The sequence below is a fragment of the Elephas maximus genome, chromosome 27, assembly GCF_024166365.1.
Source record: "Elephas maximus indicus isolate mEleMax1 chromosome 27, mEleMax1 primary haplotype, whole genome shotgun sequence".
In the NCBI taxonomy this organism is placed as follows: Eukaryota; Metazoa; Chordata; class Mammalia; order Proboscidea; family Elephantidae; genus Elephas; species Elephas maximus.
In genome coordinates, this window is record NC_064845.1 from 32,720,310 (window position 1) to 32,744,487 (window position 24,178).

The window sequence follows — 24,178 nt, forward strand, 5'->3', positions numbered from 1 at the left end:
AGGTATAACAACTCCATAACTCAAAACAAAGACCAAGAAAAACATAATGACTCAGCAAACATAAAGTCAAATACTATGAAAAGGAGGAACACAATTTACAAAGAAAAACGTCTCAGCACAAATAATTGAAAAATGAAATTGTCAACAACGCACATAAAAAGGCATCAAAATCACAGTATTAAACACATACATATCTATAATTACGCTGAATGTAAATGGACTAAATGCACCAATAAAGAGACAGAGAGTCTCAAGGTGGATAAAGGAACACGACCCATCTATATGTTGCCTACAAGAGACACACCTTAGACTTAGAGACACAAACAAAGTAAAACTCAAAGGATGGAAAAAAATATATCAAGCAAACAACAAGCAAAAAAAAGCAGGAGTAGCAATATTAATTTCTGAAAAAATAGACTTTAAAGTTAAATCCACCACAAAGGATAAAGAAGGACACTACATAATGATTAAAGGGACAATTGACCAGGAAGATATAACCATATTAAATATTTATGCACCCAATCACAGGGCTGCAAGATACATAAAACAAACTTTAACAGAACTGAAAAGTGAGATAGACACCTCCACAATTACAGCAGGAGACTTCAACACACCACTTTCGGAGAAAGACAGGACTTCCAGTAAGAAGCTCAATAGAGATGTGGAAGACCTAATTGCTACAATCAACGAATTTGACCTCATAGACTTATACGGAACACTCCACCCAACTGCTGCAAAGTTTACTTTTTTTTCTAGCACACATGGAACATTCTCCAGAATAGAGCATATATTAGGTCATAAAACAAACCTTTGCAGAATACAAAACATCGAAATATTACAAAGCATCTTCTCAGACAATAAGGCCATAAAAGTGGAAATGAATAACAGAAAAACCAGGGAAAAGAAATCAAATACTTGGAAACTGAACAATACCCTGCTCAGAAAAGACTGGCTTATAGAAGACATTAAAGAGGGAATAAAGAAATTCATAGAATGCAACGAGAATGAAAATACTTCCCATCAAAACCTCTGGGATACAGCAAAAGCAGGGCTCAGAGGTCAATTTATATCGATAAATGCACACATACATAAAGAAAAAACAGCCAAAATCAGAGAACTGTCCCTACAACTTGAACAAATAGAAAGTGAGCAACAAAAGAATCCATCAAGCACCAGAAGAAAACAAATAATAAAAATTAGAGCTAAACTAAATGAATTAGAGAACAGAAAAACAATTGAAAGAATACACAAAGCCAAAAGCTGGTTCTTTGAAAAAAATTAACAAAATTGATAAACCATTGGCCAGACGGACTAAAGAAATACAGGAAACAAATAACCCGAATAAGAAACGAGATGGGCCGCATCACAACAGACTCAACTGAAATTAAAAGAATCATATCCGATTATTACAAAAATTGTACTCTAACAAATTTGCAAACCTAGAAGAAATGGATGAATTCCTAGAAAAACACTACCTGCCTAAACTAACACAATCAGAAGTAGAACAACTAAATAGACCCATAACAAAAAAAGAGATTGAAACGGTAATCAGAAAACTCCCAACAAAAAAAAACCCTGGCCCGGACAGCTTCACTGCAGGGTTCTACCAAACATCCAGAGAAGAGTTAACGCCACTACTACTAAAGGTATTTCAAAGCATAGAAAAAGATGGAATACTACCTAACTCATTCTATGAAGCCACCATATCCCTGATACCAAAACCAGGTAAAGACATCACAAAAAAAGAAAATAGATGCAAAAATCCTCAACAAAATTCAAGCCAATAGAATTCAACAACATATAAAAAAAATAATCCACCATGACCAAGTGGGATTTACACCAGGTATGCAAGGCTGGTTTAATATTAGAAAAACCATTAATGTAATCCACCATATATATAAAACAAAAGACAAAAACCACATGATCTTAGCAATTGATGCAGAAAAGACATTTGACAAAGTCCAACACCCATTTATGATAAAAACGCTCAGCAAAATAGGAATTGAAGGAAAATCCCTCAACATATTAAGGGCATCTATACAAAGCCAACAGCCAACATCACTGTAAATGGAGAGAGCCTGAAAGCACTTACCTTGAGAACGGGAACCAGACAAGGATGCCCTTTATCACTGCTCTTATTCAACATTGTGCTAGAGGTCCTAGCCATAGCAATTAGGCTAGACAAAGAAATAAAAGGCATGCGGATTGGAAAGGAGGAAGTAAAATTATCTCTATTTGCAGATGACATGATCTTATACACAGAAAACCCTAAGGAATCCTCCAGAAAACTACTGAAACTAATAGAAGAGTTTGGCAGAGTCTCAGGTTATAAAATAAACATACAAAAATCACTTGGATTCCTCTACATCAACAAAAAGAACATCAAAGAGGAAATCACCAAATCAATACCATTCACAATAGCCCCCAAGAAGATAAAATACTTAGGAATAAATCTTACCAAAGATGTAAAAGACCTATATAAACAAAACTACAAAGTACTAGTGCAAGAAACAAAAAAGGACCTACGTAAGTGGAAAAACATACCTTGCTCCTGGATAGGAAGACTTAACATAGTAAAAATGCCAATTCTACCAAAAGCCATCTATACATACAATGCACTTCCGATCCAAATTCCAATGACATTTTTTAATGTGATGGAGAAACAAATCACCAACTTCATATGGAAGGGAAAGAAGTCCCGGATAATTAAAGCATTACTGAAAAAGAAGAAGAAAGTGGGAGGCCTCATTCTATCCGATTTTAGAAGATATTATACAGCCACAGTAGTCAAAACAGCCTGGTACTGGTACAACAAAAGGCACATAGACCAATGGAACAGAATGGACAACCCAGACATAAATCCATCCAGATATGAGCAGCTGATATTTGACAAAGGCCCAGTGTCAGTTAATTGGGGAAAAGGTACTCTTTTTAACAAATGGCGCTGGCGTAACTGGATATCCATTTGCAAAAAAATGAAACAGGACCCATACCTCATACCGTGCACAAAAACTAACTCCAAGCGGATCAAAGACCTAAACATAAAGACTAAAAAGATAAAGATCATGGAAGAAAAAATAGGGACAACCTTAGGAGCCCTAATACAAGGCATAAACAGAATACAAAACATTACCAAAAATGACGAAGAGAAACCAGATAACTGCGAGCTCCTAAAAATCAAGCACCTATGCTCATCTAAAGACTTCATCGAAAGAGTAAAAAGACCATGTACAGACTGGGAAAATTTTTTCAGCTATGACATCTCCGACCAGCGCCTGATCTCTAAAATCTATGTAATTCTGTTAAAACTCAACCACAAAAAGACAAACAGCCCAATCAAAAAGTGGGCAAAGGATATGAACACGCACTTCACTGAAGAAGATATTCAGGCAGCTAACAGACACATGAGAAAATGTTCTCGATCATTAGCCATTATAGAAATGCAAATTAAAACTGTGATGAGATTCCATCTCACACCAACAAGGCTGGCATTAATCCAAAAACAAAAAATAATAAATGTTGGAGAGGCTATGGAGAGATTGGAACACTTATACACTGCTGGTGGGAATGTAAAATGGTACAACCACTTTGGAAATCTATCTGGCGTTTTCTTAAAAAGTTAGAAATAGAACTACCATACAACCCAGAAATCCCACTCCTCAGAATATGCTCTAGAGAAATAACAGCCTTCACACGAACAGACATACGCACACCCCTGTTTATTGCAGCTCTGTTTACAATAGCAAAAAGCTGCAAGCAACCAAGGTGTCCATCAACGGATGAATGGTTAAATAAATTGTGGTATATTCACACAATGGAATACTACGCATCGATAACGAACACTGACGAATCTGCGAAAGATTTCATAACATGGAGGAACCTGGAAGGCATTATGCTGAGTGAAATTACTCAGAGGCAAAAAGACAAATATTGTATAAAAAAAATTTTTTTATATATTTTTTTTTATAAGACCACTATTAACAGATCTTGAGAAATAGTATAAACTGAAAAGAACACATACTTTTGTGCTTATGGGGGGGCGGGAGGGAGGGTGGGAGAGGGTTATTTACTGATTAGTTAGTAGATAAGAACTACTTTAGGTGAAGGGAAGGACAATACTCAATATACGAAAGGTCAGCTCAGCTGGACTAGACCAAAAGCAAAGAAGTTTCTGGGATAAACTGAATGCTTTAAAGGTCAGTGGAGCAAGGGTGTGGGTTTGGGGACTATGGCTTAAGGGGACTTCTAAGTCAATTGGCAAAATAATTCTATTATGAAAACATTCTGCATCCCACTCTGAAATGTGGCATCTGGGGTCTTAAATGCTAACAAGCGGCCATCTAAGATGCATCAATTGGTATCAACCCACCTGGATCAAAGGAAAATGAAGAACACCAAGGTCATACAATGACTATGAGCCCAAGGGACAGAAAGGACCACATGAACTAGAGACTTACATCATCCTGAGACCAGAAGAACTAGATGGTGTCCGCCCACAACCCATGACTGCCCTGACAGGGAGCACAACAGAGAACCCCTGAGGGAGCAGGAGAACAGTGGGATAATGCAGACCCCAAATTCTCATAAAAAGACCAGACTTAATGGTCTCACTGAGACTAGAGGTATCCCGGCTGTCATGGTTCCCAAACCTTCCGTTGGCCCAAGACAGGAACCATTCCCGAAGACAACTCATCAGACATGAAAGGGACTGGACAATGGGTTGCAGAGAGATGCTGACGAAGAGTGAGCTATTTGTATCAGGAGGACACTTGAGACTGTGTTGGCATCTCCTGTCTGGAGGGGAGATGGGAGGGTAGAGAGGGTTAGAAACTAGCAAAATTGTCACAAAAGGAGAGACTGGAACGAGGGAGCGGGCTGACTCATTAGGTGGAGAGCAAGTGGGAGTATGGAGTAAGATGTATGTAAACTTATATGTCACAGACTGACTAGATTTGAAAACTTTCACTTAAAGCACAATAAAAATTATTAAAAAAAAAAAGCGATGAGTGATGTTCAGAGAGCTTAACTCCCAAAACTCATATGGTCATGTAACTAGGAAGTACTAAACCCCTTTCCAAAATACCAAGCCATTCTCTAACTTTTAAAGTTAGGCCTCTCTTTACCCATGATATTTAAACATGTTCCAGACAGGATGCTCCACATGAAATGTGCAGGGAAGGGTAGCACCATAGAAAGTGAAAAGTTTAATTTAAATTCATAGAAGGTAGGAAATGTCTGGTATAAAAGACGACATGCTGCGTGATTCCATTCATATGAAATTTTAGAGCAGACAAAAATAAGCTATGGTAATTATCTTGTGGGGAGGGGGAGTAGAATTAACTTGAAAGGGGCAAACTGAAATTACTCATGTGACAGAAATAGCCTGTATTTTGATAGTGGGTTACGTGCTGTTTGCATTTTTCAAAGCTCATCAGACTGTATACTGATGATCTGTGCATTTTACTGTACCTAAGTCATAATTCCATTTGAAAAGTTTAAGCTCATAGAAATAGAGATGAATTGTAGACTTGGGAACCAAATGAAACATAGTAACGCTAGAATGATATCACCACGATGCTAAAGGAAAAAGCTCCAAGCTCCTGACTACCAAGTAAACACGAAAAGCAAGTAGAATCTGTCAGAATTAACCTTGTCAGAACTCTGGTACACAGTCATAGGCTCATGGCAATCAAACGAACACTGAATCAAGAAGGGGGTAACGTCAAGAAAATGGTAGGAAAACTGTGTGGCTTTCAGTTACTGGCCTATGCCTCTCCCCTGCCCGGGCTCAGTAGCCAGCTTGAAGGGGCAACCCATATTTTCAGCCTGGGACTCTGGTCCTGGATTCTGAAAGGAGCAAACCAAACCTTATGCACAAAGTACTATGTTTGTCTGTTTGAACCTGTCAGTGGCTACCTAAAGGGCTGAAGCAAAATGCATGTCTCTGTATCATAAATCTTAGAGGTAGTATGGGTGGAGGAGTAGCGGGCACACTGAAAGTCCTGGGCTAAGAGAGGAAGATAAAAACACATGTTAGAAAGCTGTGGGGTAAGGTCAGGGGCCAGAAAGAGAGCTGCTTTGGGAAGCTCGGGCATTCAGAAGCACCCGGGGATACTGAGGAATTTAAAAAGACATACGAATGCCTAGGTTAAGATGCTCACCCAGAAAAGACCTGAGAACACCTTTAACATTCACTTGGGGTTGATCTCTAGGTCAGTGTAAACCTTCCTAAGTATTGAAGGAGTGTTGCAGGACAGACCCTATCTGCAAGGACCACAAAGGACTTTTTCTCTCATTGCTTACCTTTTCTTTGCTTCTTTTTCCTGTATTCTTTCATTTTTTTTATTTTTCTTTTCAACTCCTAGTGTTCACGGAAGTCTCTGTCAGAACAATAGCTGAGCACAACCTAAAGAAACAGAGACTTCAGTGAACACACACACCAAGTAATTCAGACTTTGCAAAACTAATTTGTGAAACTCACTAAACCAATGGACTTCAACAACAAAACAAAGAGAGAGACAGAGAGGAATGGAGGAAGAAAGGGAAGTCTGGTAGAAGGGGGAGAATCTCATTTCAAGAGTTACCATATTACTCAAATATCTGATTTTCGATTAAAAAAATCACAACGTATACAGAGGAACAAGGGAGAATGGCCCATTCAAAGGAACAAAGTGACAGAAATCATCCCCAAGAAAGCCAAGATACTGGAATTACTTGATAAAGACTTTTAAACAACTCTTTTAAATATGCTCAAAGAACTAAAAGAAAACACAAAGAACTAAAGGAAATCAGAAAAACAATCTATAAACAAAGCGAGAATATCAGTAAAAATATAAATTATATATATATACAAAAAAGAACCAAACAGAAAAGTACAATAACTGAAATGAAAAATTCACCAGAGGGGCTCAACAGCAGATTTGAGCTGGCAGAAGGAAGAATCAGTGAACCTGAAGATAGGACAATTGAAATAATCCAATCTGAGAAACTGATAGAAAAAAGAATTTTAAAACAATGCACAGAGTCTAACAGTCCTGTAGGACACCATCATGCACAAAATATACACATTACGGAAATCCCAGAATGAGGAGAAAGAAAGAAAGGGACAGAAAGAATATTTGAAGAAATAATGGCTGAAAACTTACCAAATTTGATGAAAGTAATGAATCTATGCATGCAAGAAGCTCAATGAACTCCAAGGATAAACCTAAAGAGATCCATAGTGAGACACATTATAATCAAGCTCATGAACACCAAAGATAAAGAGTTTTGAAAGCAGCAAGAGAGAAGCAAATCATCCCATGCAAAGAATCCTCAAAAACATTAAGTATCAATTTCTCCTCAGAAACCATGAAGGCCAGAAAGCAGTGGGGTCACATACTTATAACAATGAAAGAAAAAAAAACCTGCCAACTAATAATTCTGTATCTGACAAAACTGTCCTTCAAAACTGAGGGCAAAAAATAGAATATTCCCAGATAAACAAAACCTAAGGAAGTAGGAAATGACCCAAGATGGCAGCTTAGTCACACACACCATGCTGTCCCCCTACAGCAGAGAACCAAGAACCAAAGGGAAACAGATAAAGATGATGTCGTGGAGTGAACTGTGTCCCCCAAAAATATTTGTGAACTTGGCTAGGCCATGATTTCCAGTATAGTGTGATTGTCTACCATTTTGTCATTTCATGATAGCTTTCTATGTGTTGTAAATCCTATCCCTATGATGCAATGAGATGGATTAGTGGCAGTTATACTGATGAGATCTGCAAGATTAGATAGTGTCTTAAGCCAATCTATTTTGAGATATGAGACGGAGGAGCGAGCAGAGACACATGGGAACCTCACACCACCATGAATGCAGTGCTGGGAACAGGGTGCGTCCTTTGGATCTGACATTTCTGCACTGAGATGCTCCCAGACCAAGGGAAGACTGATGACAAGGACCTTCCTCCAGAGCTGACAAAGACAGAAAGCCTTCCCCTGGACCTGGCGCCCTGAATTCAGACTTCTGGCCTACTGGACTTTGAGAGAATAAACTTCTCTTTCTTAAAGCCATCCACCAGTGGTATTTCTATTACAGTAGCATTAGATGACTAAGACAAATGACAATCTGGGAACCCAGAACAGCAAATGAGTCAAACACCGAAGGGAAGGAGAACTGAATGAAAACAGCAAACAAGACTTACAGACTGTAGATGTCCTGCTAGCCAGCCCAGTACCATGTGGCCATCGTAAGACAAAGTGAGTTACATTCCTGGGTGAGGAGCTCAGGAAGGCAACTTCACAGAACCCCCATTAAGAGATAGAGATACTGTGTAGACAAACGTGGAGCAAAACGAGGTGAGCAAAACATGAAACATATCTAAGGAAGCAAAGTGCAGGAAGGCAGGCGAGAGCCCTAGGGATCCAGGCAAACACAGAGTAGAGACTCAGCTAGAAAATAGAGCAGAACTACTCACCAGCAGCAGTTTCTGATCATTAGGGCAGCTGGCACTGCCAGAGTGGAGGATCCTTGAAGTGGCAACTAGAGATCCCTCACATGACCAGACTCTGAAAAGCGCACTCCCAGCATCTGGTCAGAGCTGGTCCTAATCACTGGTTGCACTCTGTGGGGAGTGCCTCAGCTCCCTCTCTATGCTCCCCGCTTCCCTCCCAGTTCCCAGGAGTGTGCCTCTCTTCCCTTCGCCACTTGACAATCCACATCACACAGACCCGTGCTGTCAGACTTGCAACCCGAGGTTTGCATCTGCCCCATCGATTCTCATGCCAACTTGCACACCTAGCAATCCACAGCACACAGTTGTACACTGTCGGACCTGCAACCAGAGGCTCATGCATGCTCCATCCACCCCTGCGCTACCCAGCCCACCACTCCCACCACCAGACTGGCAATCAGAGGACTGAAACTCCCCTCTCCCGCCCACCATTCCACCCACCTGGCGATCAGCAGTGAAAGCTCCTGTGCTACCTACCCAGTGACACGTGACCCATGCACTCTCACCCCAACCACTGGGAAACCAGCAGTGCACACACACAACGCCCAACCCAGAGATCAGTAAGAATGCTCCCTGCACCCATGCTCCAGTAACCAGCTGGAAAGACACATCACCTCATCAGCAATGGCAATAGATCCTGACAGGTGCCAAATGAACCTCCGTCAAATGATGATCAGGAGATCCTAGTGCCCTCAGCCTACATCTCACCATCTGCAATGTCACACATCCCACATCCAAAGAGTTCTTCCAGGCTGTCTACACTTGTGCTGAAACCCCTTGATATCCTACCACCTAATGAGATAACAATTTGTGCACGTACAGTGGGCCTACCCCATCTATTTGGGTAGCACTCTCTCATGGTGGATATGGAAACATCCTGCCCTGACCTCCAGAAAACACACTAACTCTATCACTAACCCAGAAGGATCCCATGGTCCCACAAGTGCTATGGAAGGAACCTGAACACCCAACACTTGTCACCCAATATCAGGAGAAGAACCAGCTCTCCCACCTCCACTCAATCCAGTAAGGGAAGACAAACGAGCCTATCCAAAGAAGATTCACACATGAGTATGACCCACCATACCCCATAGTGAGAGGAAATCATGCTCAGTCAAAATATACCACCAAAGTAACAAATAAGCCAGAACCACAAAATAAATAATACAAAGGAATAAAGGCATTCTAAAGAGAAAGAAAAGAAACAAGGCTCTAGATACATCAAAACAAAACAAATTAGCACGCATCAGGAGCAAGGCAAAATGAAGAAAACTAAAGACACAAGGGAGAGATTAATCCAAAGGACTAATGGACCAAAACTACCACAGCCTCCACAAGATTGAGTCCAGTGCAACTAGATGGTGCCTGGCTACCACCACTGACTGCTCTGACAGGGATCACAGTAGAGGGCCCTGGACAGAGATGGAGAAAAATGTAGAACACAATTCTAACTCACAAAAAAAGACCAGACTTACTGGCTTGACAGACTACAGAACCCCAAAGAATATGGCCCCTGGTCACACTTTTAGCTCAGTAATGAAGTCACTCCTGAGGCTCACCCTTCAGCCAAAGATTCAATAAGCCCATAAAACAAAACAAGACTAAAGGGGCACACTAGCCCAGGGGCAAGGATGAGAAGGCAGGTGGGGACAGGAAAGCTGGTAACAAGGAACCCAAAGTCAAGGAGGGGAGAGTACTGACATATTGTGGGGTTCATATCCAATGTCACAAAACAATATGTGTACCAACTATTTAATGAGAAGCTAGTTTGTACTGTAAACCCTCATCTAAAGTATAATGAAAAAAAAAACCAGCACAAAACATACAATCAAGAAAGAAATACATAAATAAATTAACATCTTAATACCTCAGAGACAGTAGACAATAACAAATCATAGGAAGAAACAGGATAAGACAGCTCAAAAAAGTGAGCAAAATAAAGGAGCAGAAAACCTTACTGAGGAAGAAACAGGAATAGAACCACCTGATGAGGGATTCAAAAGACATATATAGGACCATCAAAGAGATCAAGGAAAACACAGACAAAACCCTAGAAGAATTCAGGAAAACAATACAAGAACAAAATCACAAGATAGACAATTAGAAACCATACAAAAACAACAACTAGAAATTCAGAAGATTAACAATAAAATAAGAGAAGTAAATAATGCAATGGAGGACACAGAAGTAGAATTTAATCAATGAGACAAAGAACCCGCAAAATAGAGAACAAATTCCTTGTTACTAAGTTGTTTGAGGAACAGTCACAAAAAAGAATGACAAAAAATGAAGAAAGCTTAAAAGTTATATGGGACACTATCAAGAATAATAATTTACACATAATAGAAATTCCAGAAGAGAAAAAAAAAAAGTATAGAGAGAATTTTCAAAGATTTATTGCCAGAAAATTTCCCTAATGTCATGAAAGACGAGAAGGTTTCCATCCAAGAAGCTCAACAAACCCCATATGGGATAAACCAAACAAACCAAACCCAGCGCCGTTGAGTCAATGCCAGAACACCCAAAAAGTCACTAAGACATATCATAATCAAACTTTCAAAAACCAAAGAAAGAATTCTAAGAGCAGCTTAAGAAAAACAAAATATCACCTACAAGGGGGCACCAATAAGCACTGATTTCTCAGCAGAAAACACGCAGCAAGAAGGTAACAGGATGACATATATAAAGCACTCAAAGAAAAGAACTGCCAACCAAGAATCTTATATTCAGCAAAACTGTCTTTCAAATAGAATGACAAAACTAGAACATTTTCAGATAAAAAAAAAAAAAAGATAAGGGAATTTGTAAAAATGAGACCAACCTTTCAAAAAACATTAAAGGGAGTCCTTCAGACAGAGAAACAACAATATCGGAGAACAATCTGAAAATGAGACACGTAACAACATCACACAGATACCAACCCAGATAAAGAATTCTCAAAAGTAAAATAAAGCACAAAACTGAAAACAGGGTACCAGAGATGTCAATCTGTAAACAATGACAACTTCTAAACAAAAAGGGGGAATAAATGGAGAGGAAGTCAAGGTGATATCAAGCTATAACAGACTGTTTTAAACTTAGGAAGATAAAGGTAAATTTCAGAGTAACCACAGGCAAAATTAATAAATCTACTCATCAAACAAAAAGAAAATCAAAAAGAATCAGTAAGCACAAAGTCAACAACAATTGAGGTTATGGAAAGAAAATCCATAAACAGAAAGAACTTAGCAAAAAAATTTAAGTGGAACAAAGAAACCATTAATACCACCAAAAAAAAAAAAGGCATAACAAAATAACAGTAAATCCACACCTATCAATAATCACACAGAAAAGAGAAAGAGAGTAGCAGAATGGATTAAAAAAAATCCATGATCCATCAATATGTTGCCTACAACAGACACACTTCAGACATGAGGACATAAATGGTTAAAAATCAAAGGATGGAAAACAAAAATCAAACAAATAGTAACCAAAACAGAGTAGGAATGGCAATAATAATCTCTGATAAAACAGACTTAAAGTCAACATCCATTATAAGAGACAGAAGGGCATCATTAACTATTAAAGGGTTCATCCACCAAAAGGACATAATCATAATAAATATTTATGTACCTAATGACATAGCTCCAAAATACATAAAGCAAACTCCAACAGAACTGGAGTTCTACAATAGTAAAACAGAAAGTTCTACAACAGTAGTAGGAAACTTTAACACATCACTTTCGATGAAGGACAGAACAACTTGAAAGAAACTCAACAAAGATACAGCGGGTCTAACCAACACACTGGGAAAAAGTTTTTGGCTACGAAAAATCCGATCAGCACCTGATCTCTAAAATCTACACAATACAGCAAAAACTCAACAACGAAAAGACAAATAACCCAATTAAAAAATGGGCAAAGGACATGAACAGACTCTTCACCAAAGACATTCAGGGGCTAACAGATACATGAGGAAATGCTCACGATCATTAGCTATTAGAGAAATGTAAATCAAAACTACAATGAGATACCATCTCACCCCAACAAGGCTACTGTTAATCCAAAAAACACAAAATAATAAATGTTAAAGAAAATGTAGAGAGACTGGAACACTTATACACTGCTAGTGGGAACGTAAAATGGTACTACTTTAGAAATCAATTTGGCGTTTTCTCCAGCAATCCCACTCCTTGGAATATATACTTGAGAAATAAGAGCCTTCACATAAACAGTATATGCACATCCATGTTCACTGCAGCACCGTTTAGAGCAGCAAAAAAGATGGAAGAAACCAAGGTGCCCATTAACGGATGAATGGATAAATAATGGTATATTCTCATAATGGAGTACTACCTAACAATTAAGAACAATGAAATATCTCATAACATGGAGGAATCTGGAAGGCATAATGCTGAGTGAAATCAGTCAGTTGCCAAAGGACAAACATTGTATGAGACCACTATTATAAGAACTCAAGAAAAAGTTTAAACACAGAGGAAAATATTATTTGATGGTTATAAGGGTGGGGAGGAAGTGAGGGGGTATTCACTAGATAGTAGAGAAGAACCATTTTAAGTGAAGGGAAAGATAACACACAATACAGGGGAGGTCAGTACAACTGGACTAAACAAAAAGCTAAGAAGTTTCCTGAATACAACCAAACACTTCGAAGGCCAGAGTAGCAGGACTGGGGTCTGGGAACCATGATTTCAGGGAACACCTAGGTCAATTGGCGTAACAAAGTATATTAAGAAAACGTTCTGCATTTCACTTTGGTGAGTGGCGTATTGGGTCCTAAATGCTAGCAAGGAGCCATCTAAGAGCATCTGTTGGTCTCAGAAAGGGCCACATAAACCAGAGACTACATCAGCCTGAGACCAGAAGAACTAGATGATACCCGGCTACCACCGACGACTGCCCTGGCAGGGGGCGCAAAAGAAAACCCGTGATGGAGCAGGAGGACAGTGGGATGCAGACCTCAAATTCTCCTCAAAAGACGACTTAATGCTCTGACTGAGACTAGAGGGACCCTGGAGGTCATGGTGCCTGGAACCTCTCTTAGCCCAAGACTGGAACTATTCCCAAAGCCAACTCTTCAGACAGGGATTGGACTGGACTATAAGACAGAAAGTGATACTGGTGAGGAGTGAGCTTCTTGGCTCAAGTAAACACATCAGACTAGGTGGGCAGCTCCTGTCTAGAGGCGAGATGAGAAAGCAGAAAGGGATAGGAGCTGGCTGAATGGACACAGGCAATATAGGGTGGAGAGGAGGAGTGTGCTGTCTCATTGCGGGGAGAGCAGCTAGGAGTACATAGCAAGATATGCAGAGTTTTTGTATGAGAGACTGACTTGATTTGTAAACTTTCATTTCAACCACAATAAACTTTAAAAAAAAAAAAAGATTCAGAAGATCTAAATTAACACAATCAATCAACTCGACCTTGTAAATATATACAGAACACACGACCCAACAGCAGCACAGTACACATTCTTCTCCAATGCGCATGTACCATTCTCCAGAATAGGCCACATTTTAGGCCACAAACCAAGCCTCAATAAATTAAAAAACATCAAAGTACAGGTATGCACCACTTAATGTCCACAACACATTCTGTGAAATATGACATTACGTGATCAGGACGTTGTGTGAACACCACAGTATATACAGGAGAGAGGTACACAGGATGGTCACCAGCCACACCAAGGGAATGTGCAAAAATTTCGCTCTGCCGTAGTCAGTCCTGCATGGCTACTAGCCCGTCTCCAGGAGCCACACCTGGCCCCCAACCTGCTGTGGCACGCACTTGCTGTCCAGCCAGCTGCCAGCTCCATTCCCTTCATTCCTCCCTGCCTTCCCCATCCCCAATAATGGCTTTCAATTCTTCCAGTCCTGCCCGCCCCTCCTTTACATCACATCTCCACGCCTTTCCTATTCTTTCTCCTACCACCCCCATGAGCCAAATAATTAGGTGACCAACCACAATGGGAGGAGCTGCAGCCTCAGGCCTGAGCTTCAAGTGTAGGGCGCCCAGGCTGATTGGAGCTGTGGCCTCAGCAGGGCATACCTGGCAGCATCACCCTGCCTGAGGTGAATATAGCAGGACAGGCAGCCACAGATGGGCACCGAGACCCTCATCCCCTCTGCCCCCGGGGCCAGGGCAGATGTGGGACCCAGACAGGTGGTGAGAGACGGATCAGATTTCCAACAAAGTACACCTGCTACATCCTGTTCTGTGATTGGGATTGCTAAACTCTATTATAACTTTACGGAACCACAGACATGTATGTAGTTGGATATTACCTGAAAGAATGTTAAGTGTTGTATACCTGTAATGCAGAACATCTTCTTCGATCGTAACGGTATAAAACTAGAAATCAATAATAGAAAGAACAGTAAAAAAAAATACATGGAAACTGAATAACAACTTACTTAAAAATTATTGGGTATAAGAAGAAATTAAAAATGAAATTGAAAAATTCTTAAAATCCAATGAGAAAGAGGTGGAGCCAACATGAAGCTATAGACAGAAGCGCCATGCCATCCTTCTGCAGCAAAGACCAGAAAAACTAAGTAAAACAGAGACAAATGCCAATCCTGGAAGCCGAAGCATCAAATGAAAGAATAAAGAACTCAATCAAGCACCAAATGGAATAAGAAACTGACAGAGAACAAGGAGAACTACAGAGTGGAGGTCCCCTACCAGCTAAGGCAGCACGCATTTGCCATCTTGGACCACAGCCACAAAGGAACGCAAACAAGGAGTACAAGAAGGCAACTTCACAGAGCTCCCAACAGGAGACAGAGCACCCAGTAACCAGGGATACATGCTTTCCCACCCTCACCCTTTTTCCCTGTATGTGGCCTCCACTGCTTTCCAATGGGCCATGGTTACTCAGCTGGAGAGGCACCCGCTCACTGCTGGCTGATTTGCCATCTTGGAACTTAGCCACCAAGGACTGCAGATAAGGAGGACGGGAAGGCAAACTTCATGGTGCTCCCAACAGGACACAGAGTACCCAGTAACTGGGGGTACACACTTTCCCACCTCCCAGCCTTGTTCCCTTGACACAGCCTCCAAATAAGAAGAGGGAAAAAAAAAAAGTGACCAATAAAAGCTCTTTCCAGTGGAACAGGGAAAGCTATTGATAGCTAGGAGAATCATGCCCCCCCTTGCCTGCTTTCTTCCTTGTTTCTAATGCCCCCTCGAAGGAGGTGGGCTGCTAGGAACGGGTCACATTTAAAAACATTAAGTCAGCCACAGCTTTACTTGTTTGGAAGTCCAAGGCAACAGCCAAAGATGGGCTCAGGAGAGACAGCACCAAGAAGCATAGCCCCTTCCCGCACCTAAGGGGAAGGGCAGGGCGGCTCACTAGATGGGGGGTGCTCAGTCACAGGTCCTCAATCAAGCATCTGCACCCCCAGTCCTTCCCCTGGTGCACATTTATCCCTCAGGGGACTCACAGGGAGTGGCCTGCAGCAGGACAGGATTCAAGGATCCAGGATTTCAATTTTAGGCTCTCAGCCATCTTTCAGAATCTCTCAGGATCTCTTTACATCCTGGGGGGAGCAGATGTTTTACCATTGCTACAGAATCTTCATCGAGGGTTGCTGCAAGTTAATTCCTGACCCTATGGGAACAATGATAATTCTGTTTTATTTCTGTAAAAAAAAATTATATATGCACAGATTTGAGCTGCTTTACCTTTATCTAGTTTAGCCTGCAAGATTAATGCTCATTCAAAATTAAAATTGAAGGTTTTAATCTTCTGGCAACACATGGTTATCTTTGTATAAATCTTCCTATTCAAAAGAAATACATATATATATACATACATATGTTAAAATGAACTATATATAATTCTGTACTTTTTTCTCTTCTCATTTGTGTTTTTTTTTTAATTCCATAGAGGGTATAGGAATCTTCAAGAAGAGAAAGAAGAGCAACTGGAGCAAATGATTCCCCTCTGTTCTTTTCACTTCAGTAGTCAGCAGCTGGGTGAGAAAGCTGACCCAGGCCACCCCTGGGTAAAAAACTACACTTTCTCCTCACCCACCAGCTGGAGAAGCTCTGCTGCACCCCTTCTCTGCTGACTCCCAATCAACAAAGCTCCATCCCTCTAAGGAAATGCTGACTGATTCTCTGTATGCAGTACCACTGGGATCCAGCTACTCGGTGAGAAAAATTCAGTGTTAGAGCCTTAAATGAATTCATCGACATCATGAGCTCTTTGTGCTGCCACAGATCACCCCGCTCACAGCTGTGCCGGTCCCAGTAGAACCTGGACCGTCGTTCTTATCCTGACACAAAACCAGGAATAAGGACAGAGCCTTCTGTGATATTATAATGCATTCCCTTGTAAAGTCACACTCAATCGTTGGTTCACATGAACAAAACCCACTATAACAACATATTAACTATGCTTTCTAAGACAGTAATCCCTGAAATGACACAATTTACACAGAATTTATTTTTAGACTAATAAGCCAAGTTATTTTTTTTTGTCCGACCTGGAATCTTACAAACCCAGCTGTTGAACAGCAATTGTCACAGATGTCAAAACGTCTTTCAACATTTAGACAGTCACCTAGCCATTATTCTCGTGGGATACATGAGTGCCTGAGAGAATCACACTTGACGGATGCAAAAAATAGGATAGCCATATGGTAAATACAACTCCCCATGTCCCAATCATCTAATCTAGTAATTTCCCTACTATTCTATACTGAGAGGAAGCCCATCGTCTCAATTAAAAGAACGGGTTCCTGCTTTTCCCCAAATGCTCCCGAACATGAGAACATGTAAGTTTTGTGAATGATCTTCCAATTCTCTATGCTACACGTAACCCACAAATGCTATTTATACTGATTCCCGAAGTTAACAACTCAGGGTCCCTATGTCAGAGAGAGAAGTCCCTGAGTGGCGCAAACACTGACGCACTCGATTACTAGCTGAAAGGTTGGAAGTTTGAACCCATCCAGAGGCGCCTTGGAAGACAGGCCTGGTGATCTACTTCTAAAAGGTCACAGCGTTGAAAACCCTATGGAGCAGCTCTACTCTGCACGCATGCTCTTGCTATGAGTCAGAATAAACTCGATGGCAACCAACAACAGCAACAGACTGGAGACGGAGTCCCTGGATGGTGCAAACGGTTAAGTACTTGACTACTAACCAAAAGGGTGGTAGTTTGAAGCCACCCTGAGGCTCCCTGGAAGAAAGGCCTGCTGACCTGTTTCTGAAAGCTCACGGCATTGAAAACCCGACGGAACAGGTCTACTCGGCACATATGGGGACACCTTGAATCAGAAATGATGCAAGGGCAACTGGTTTTTTTGGTTTACACTGGAGAGGGGTCTCATGTTCTATCAGTCTATTCTACCACTGCTCTCTTCTAGGGAAACTGCCAGGACCACAGTCCTAACTGAAGCAAGTAGCCCTAGGCCACAAATGTTTGGACCATGTCGTGGATTGAATTATGTCCTGGCAAAAAATGTGTGTATCAATTTGGCTGGGCCATGATTTCCAATTGTGCGGTTTCCTCCATTTTATGATTGTAATTTTATGTTAAAGAGGATAAGGTAGGATCGTAACACCCTTACTGAGGTCACACCACTGATTCATTGTGAAGGGGGTTTTCCTGGGTGTGGCCTGAACCACATTTATCTTACAAGATATAAAAGGAAAAGGAAGCTAGCAGAGAGGGGGACCTCATACCACTAAGAAAGAAGCACTAGGAGCAGAGCGCGTCCTTTGGACCCAGAGTCCCTGTGCCTGAGAAGCTCCTCGACCAGGGGAAGATTGAGGACAAGGGCCTTCCTCCAAAGCCGACAAAGAGAAAAAGCCTTCCCCTGGAACTGATGCCCTGAATTTGGACTTGTAGCTTACCAGATTGTGAGAAAATAAATTTCTCTTTGTTAAAGCCATCCACTTGTGGTATTTCTGTTATAGCAGCACTAGATGACTAAGACAGACCAGCAGAAGGTATCAGCATCCATCGGATTGCCTGGTATACGACCTTACGCCAATAGGGATGATAGCTACTACAGAACCTATCACAGTCCATTCTTTTCCTGGAGTTTGGTGCATACACAGACCATCAGCTAGGTTGTGGGAGCAATAAGGGAGAGCAGGAGCAGAAAGACACCAGAAGAGAAGCCAAAATGGAAATGCTGAGTCATGTTAATGGCCAAGAAGTAGAATACGAATGAGCAGCCAATGTTAGTGCAGACACACCCTGGAGTGGCACCAGACCAGGAACTATCTTCCTGCTCATGAGTTAGGTCCCTCCCTGGCAGTAACAGAGGCCTCTGTTGACTTTCAGCCTCCGGGGCCAAGTCTTGCAATAGCAGAATGCAATTCTTCTAGTCTAATAGAATAAAATTAGTTCCCAACATCAGTTCCAGCACTGCAAGAAGTGCCTGTTTGGGGCCAGCTGTGTCAGAAATTAATGAGCCAGGCCCTCGGAGCACCTGCACCTTCACCAACTCTAATCACTTCTCCCTCCCAAGAAAGACACCAAGCTCATCTCTTTAGCAGCCAGTGATTCTCAATCACAGGCATTTGGAAACGTGTATTGTGGGTGGGGTGGACATCCTTGCTTGACACGATGACTTGGTTAGGTTGGAGTAACACCGGCAACGAGTGACCAGGGATGCTAAATGTTCCTAAATGGGCAAGGACAGTTCCATACAATGATAAATCACACCAAAGCACCCTCCTTGAGAAACACTGGGCCCCCTCCAACATTCTGGGCAGAGAGAAGAGGGTAGGAAAGGCAAGTTAAAGAGAGGACGGCAGTAAGAGAATAAGCAACATCCTCCGTAAGAAGTGAACCAGTCAAGTTAAGACTGTCCGAAGATCAATGTAAGCCCCTATGCACTTCCTTCCCTCACGTCCAGCAATAATGCTAAAGACAAACAAAGTTCTTACTCTCATACCCCCTCCCATGGGCCCAGTTAGCTTTCAGTTTTATCTTTTAAAAACTGTGCATTTCCACATCTTTTTTCATTTGTTCTAATTAGAATAATTTCTTAGCAACTAAGAATAATTATTGCTGTTGTTGATAACAGTGACGCCAAAACCAAACTCATTACCATCAAGTCAATTCCAACTCAGAACGGCCTGACAGGACAGAGTAGACTGCACCACAGGGTTTCCAAAGCTGTAATCTTTAGACAAGCAGACTGCCACATCTTTCTCCCAAACAGCAACTGCTGGGTTTGAACCACGACCTTTCGGTTAACAGCTGAGCACTTAACCACTGCATCACCAGAGCTCCTTGATAATAGCAATAAAGTAACAACTGAAAATTTTTCCATGTTACTAAAGGGACTAATGACTAAATCTGTGCTGTAATATGTCTGTTGAAATTTCACCTTAGAGATTAATTCTTCAGAAGATAACTCTTCACAGATTAAGTTTGTCAATTAATATCCTCTTAGGAAACAGTTTTTTGAGCCACGCTGGGGAAACAAAAGAGGAGAAATTCTCTTCCCACCTCTTCCAGACTCTTTATAAAGCTCTAGGCAGTATTGAAAGAGACATCCTATACAAACAAGTTTTATCACCAATGGTCAGGGCATGGGGAGACCAAATGGAAAGAGACAGCTTAGCAGATCAAAGAGCAAATATTTTAGAGGCAGTGTGCTCAATTATGTGGGAGACAGACCCACGGCACTTTCTATACCAGGCAGATGGCACCACAAGGTAAAAAGTTCACCAGGATACAACTACAGTCTGAAAGTCTCCCCAGGGTAGAGAAGTTCAAAACTTAATTCTGTTTTCAGTGAGTTGAGGTCTTGACTTAAATAGAACACATCATCATTACAAGTGGGGGTTTCCAGCCTGTATGAGTCAAACAGGGGTCATTACAGGCTGAAACATTGTTGTCCAATAGAACTTTCTGTGATGATGAACGTGCTCTACATCTGTGCTCTCCAATAAGGCAGCACTAAGCACATGTGGCTACTAAGCACTTGAAAGGTGGCTAGTTCAAGGGACTAAGTTTTTTTTCATTGTAATTAATTTAAGTATAAATAGCCACCTGTGGCTTGTGGCTATTGTACTGGACAGCATAGTTAAAGGCTTAGACCAAGGACTGGGAAAATGATCCCAAAGTGTTTCACAAGACAATCTTACTCATCCTCTGACTACCTGATAAAACACTTCCTTAACCCTTGCCCCTCCACACACACACACAGACACTATGCGTAACGTTTCACCACATCACGCATCACTAGACCAGCACTCGCAAATTTTAACATACGTCAGAATCACGGAGGGCTTGTTAAAACACAGATTATTGAGCTCCAACCCCAAGTTTCTGATTCAGCAGGTCTGGGTTGAGCCCCTATCATTTACATCTCTAACAAGTTCCCAGGTAATGCTGATGCTGCTAGGACCACACTCTGAGTAGTACTAAAATAAAAACTTCAACTATTCAAACACCAACTGTCATAGATTGAATTGTGTCCCCCTCAAAATGTACATCAACATGGCTAGGCCAGGATTCCCAGTATTGTATGAGGGTCCACCACTTGGTCATCTGATGTAATTTCCTATGCATTGTAAATCCTACCTCTAGGATGTTAATGAGGTGGGATTAGGGGCAGTTATGTTAATGAGGCAGGAGTCAATCTACAAAATTAGTTTTTATTTTAAATCAATCTCTTTGAAGATATAAAAGAGAGAAGTGAGGACAGACCCATGGGGACCTCCTAACACCAAGAACACAGAACCAGGAGGGGAGCGCTTCCTTTGGACCCAAGGCCCCTGCACTGAGAAGCTCCTAGGATGGGAAGATTACTGACAAGGACCTCCCCCAAGAGCTCACACAGAGAAAAAGCCTTCCCCTGGAGCTGGCATCATGAATTTGGACTTCTAGCCTTCTAAACTGTGAGAGAACAAATTTCTCTTTGTTAAAGCCATCCACTTGTGGCATTTCTGTTACAGCAGCACTACATGACTAAGACACGAACCGATCGACCAAAACATCTTCTCTCACTGTCACCTTTCTGCTACACAGAAGTGCCCCTTTCTTCTAGTAAAAAATAACACCTAGTACTACAAATGCAGGGCAGACAGAATATAAATAACAAGGCTACCTGTCTAAGACGGCTTCTCCACCTATTAGATCCAAGATCTGTCCACATTTGTCATAAGCTTTGCAAGTGTATCTAACACTACAGAGACCAGAAAACACAGCAAGGGCGAACGCAAGCCTGCCAGGATGGTTTACATCTAATACCTGCACTGACCCTGCCTTAGAGTCAAGTTGGTGCTTTCTATTCAAATATCGTACATCACTCAGGTCTAGATCAGGATTACAACCTTTTTCACCTTTGCAACACACAGTTCTGAAGAGTAACAAAAGAACACACGTATCATACTAAAGCATTTATCAAAGGTATATGTGAAGGCAACATTTTTCCATATTCCAAAAGAGAGGAGACAGAAACCTAAAGGCTCTAAAACAAAGAGACTTCTCCAAACAGTCTTTGGTCTTCATTAATCACCTCAACAACTCTTCTGGATCAGCAGTCATTTCAAAAGACACTTTGATTTGGGGGGTTACTTCTCTATGTCCTCTGGTCTACTTATGTATGCGTCACTTTCACATTACAAGGTCACTCCATGAAGAGCACTTTCCTGACTGCTCTTCTCAACAGCCTCCTTCTTGCCTCCTCCACTCTCCCCTTTCTTTCCTCTCCAAAAGAAAGCCTTCATCCAGAATACACTGTCACAATAAACTAGGACAGGATGCCTTCAAATAAACTCAGATGCCACTACTGTTCACCATTTCCCACACCACTAAGCTTTTCCCCTTCTCCAAATTCCCACTGCCCCTCACTTACTGCCATCACAAAGATTAAGAGTGATCTTTGGGTCTTGGAAATGTGGGGAGACAGGTATTCTTTCGGAGCACATACAGAACCCCCTAGTTACCACGCAGTACTATGCACATTACTTCCTTACACTGTGTCTACAGGTAGTGAAACTGAGGCACGATGAGGTTAAATCATTAAAATACAATCCCAGAGAAACTCAGAGCAAGATTAAATTCCTGTATCCCCCACTGGAGTCACTCTCAACTGGGGCTCTTTGGGTGCCCCTCCCCCCTCAGGCAGACATCTGCCATGTCTGGAGACATTTTTGATTGTCACAATTCGGGAGGGGGGCAGTGCTACCGGCACCCAGTGAGCAGAGGCCAGGGATGCTGCTAAACATCCTACAACAACTCCCCCACCCCCTGCCAACAAACAAGAACTGTCTGGACCAAAATGTCAACTGCATTGTCCTAATCTTTAGGATTACGTTCTTTGGCCCCTAACTGATAGTTAAAGAATGGCTTACTGTACAATTTTATCATTGTACAGCATTTACACATGGCAGTCAAGTGCTATTTCTGACATATGCTGTGTGTGTGCATACTTTTTAGTTACTCTCAAAACAGAGGATATAAGGAGCCATAGAGGAAAATGAGTAGAGCTCACAAAGCCCAACTCTTTTCCTTTATTGAGAAAACCTGGCAAAGACCGGCTCCTTTCCTTAGCAACCTCCATCCCCTGAGCTGTGGTCTGCCTGTGCCTGGCTGCTCACCTGGAGTCTTCAGTTGCTGACATGCTCTTGCAGCTGCCTTTTCTCTGCTTTGCTCATCCCCACACACATGCGTCACTCCACAGCAGTACTGATGCACATTGATGGGAATCTCCAAAGATCTACAGCCCCTACTTGTCCGTTTTGCTCAGTAAATTACATTCATTACCGAGCCATGTGAGGCATCTAAGGACATCAGCCTTTCTGGCTGCCCTCTGTCTGAGGCTGGGCAATGGGACATTATCTAGTAAGGGCTCCAAATTACTAACTCAAGCTTAAAACAACACTCCAACCAGTTTTTAAGCTGAATACAATTTTAATTTTTCACTTCCTGTCCATCTTTCCTAACCATCCTTGGCTCTGCCTAGATTTCTATTAATTATAATTTTCTCTTCAAGGAGTCTGCTTAGAGTTCAAGCTGGAGATGCTGGAGAGCTCACAAAAGAGATGTGGTATCTTTTCTACCCCTTCTTCCCAGACTTCCACCCGGACTCTCAGAAGGGAACACCAAACAGTGACTTTCTCCTTCCGGCCTCAAAACTCTTCAGCACAAATGAGAGCTCAAAGGCAGCCTTGGTCATAATGCTCCCAATGCCAATACCCGGTTCACTGTTGTTAGGTGCCATCAGATTCCCAGGTCTTTCTCCCGTGGAGCAGCTGCGTGGGTTTGAACTGCCAACCTTATGGTTAGCAGCCGAGTGCTTAAACTTTGTGCCACCAGGGCTCCTTACCTGATTCACTAGGAACTGTAAATAGATGAGTAAATGGACATGTGACTGCCAGTGACAAAGGATAAAGTGGAACTGGCAGAACCATGTGCTTTGCTAATGCTATTTTCCACCAAACCTGGAATCCTCAACTCTCTGGCAAGCTGTTTCCTTTCTAGAAAAAGTAATTAACAAAAGAACAGCTAAGGAAAGTGATCCACGGAGAAGGAGGATGGTGGTTGAGGGAATGTGAGCTGGCAGAGCTAACAACCTGATATGGTACAGGAAAAGGGCAATCAGACCTGGTTCCATTCTCGACAACATGCCCCAGGAAGTCCCAACAACCCTTCCCTGGTTCTAGGAAAATCATGTCTCATGTCAATAAATCCCTAACGAT

At 41.7% G+C, this 24,178-nt stretch overlaps 1 protein-coding gene and 1 long non-coding RNA gene across 2 annotated transcripts in view; both read right to left on the minus strand.

Annotated features, from left to right (window-relative positions):
* LOC126068263 (collagen alpha-2(IV) chain-like) overlaps positions 1 to 24,178 on the minus strand; it is a 354,250-nt gene that overhangs the window by 314,888 nt on the left and 15,184 nt on the right. The gene's annotated exons all lie outside the window — the stretch shown is intronic.
* LOC126068379 (uncharacterized) lies at positions 7,184 to 16,098 on the minus strand. The gene is made up of 3 exons (XR_007515666.1): positions 15,943 to 16,098; positions 14,808 to 14,848; positions 7,184 to 7,207 (listed from the first exon to the last, which is right to left on the minus strand). It is a non-coding gene; the product is annotated as an uncharacterized LOC126068379 (long non-coding RNA).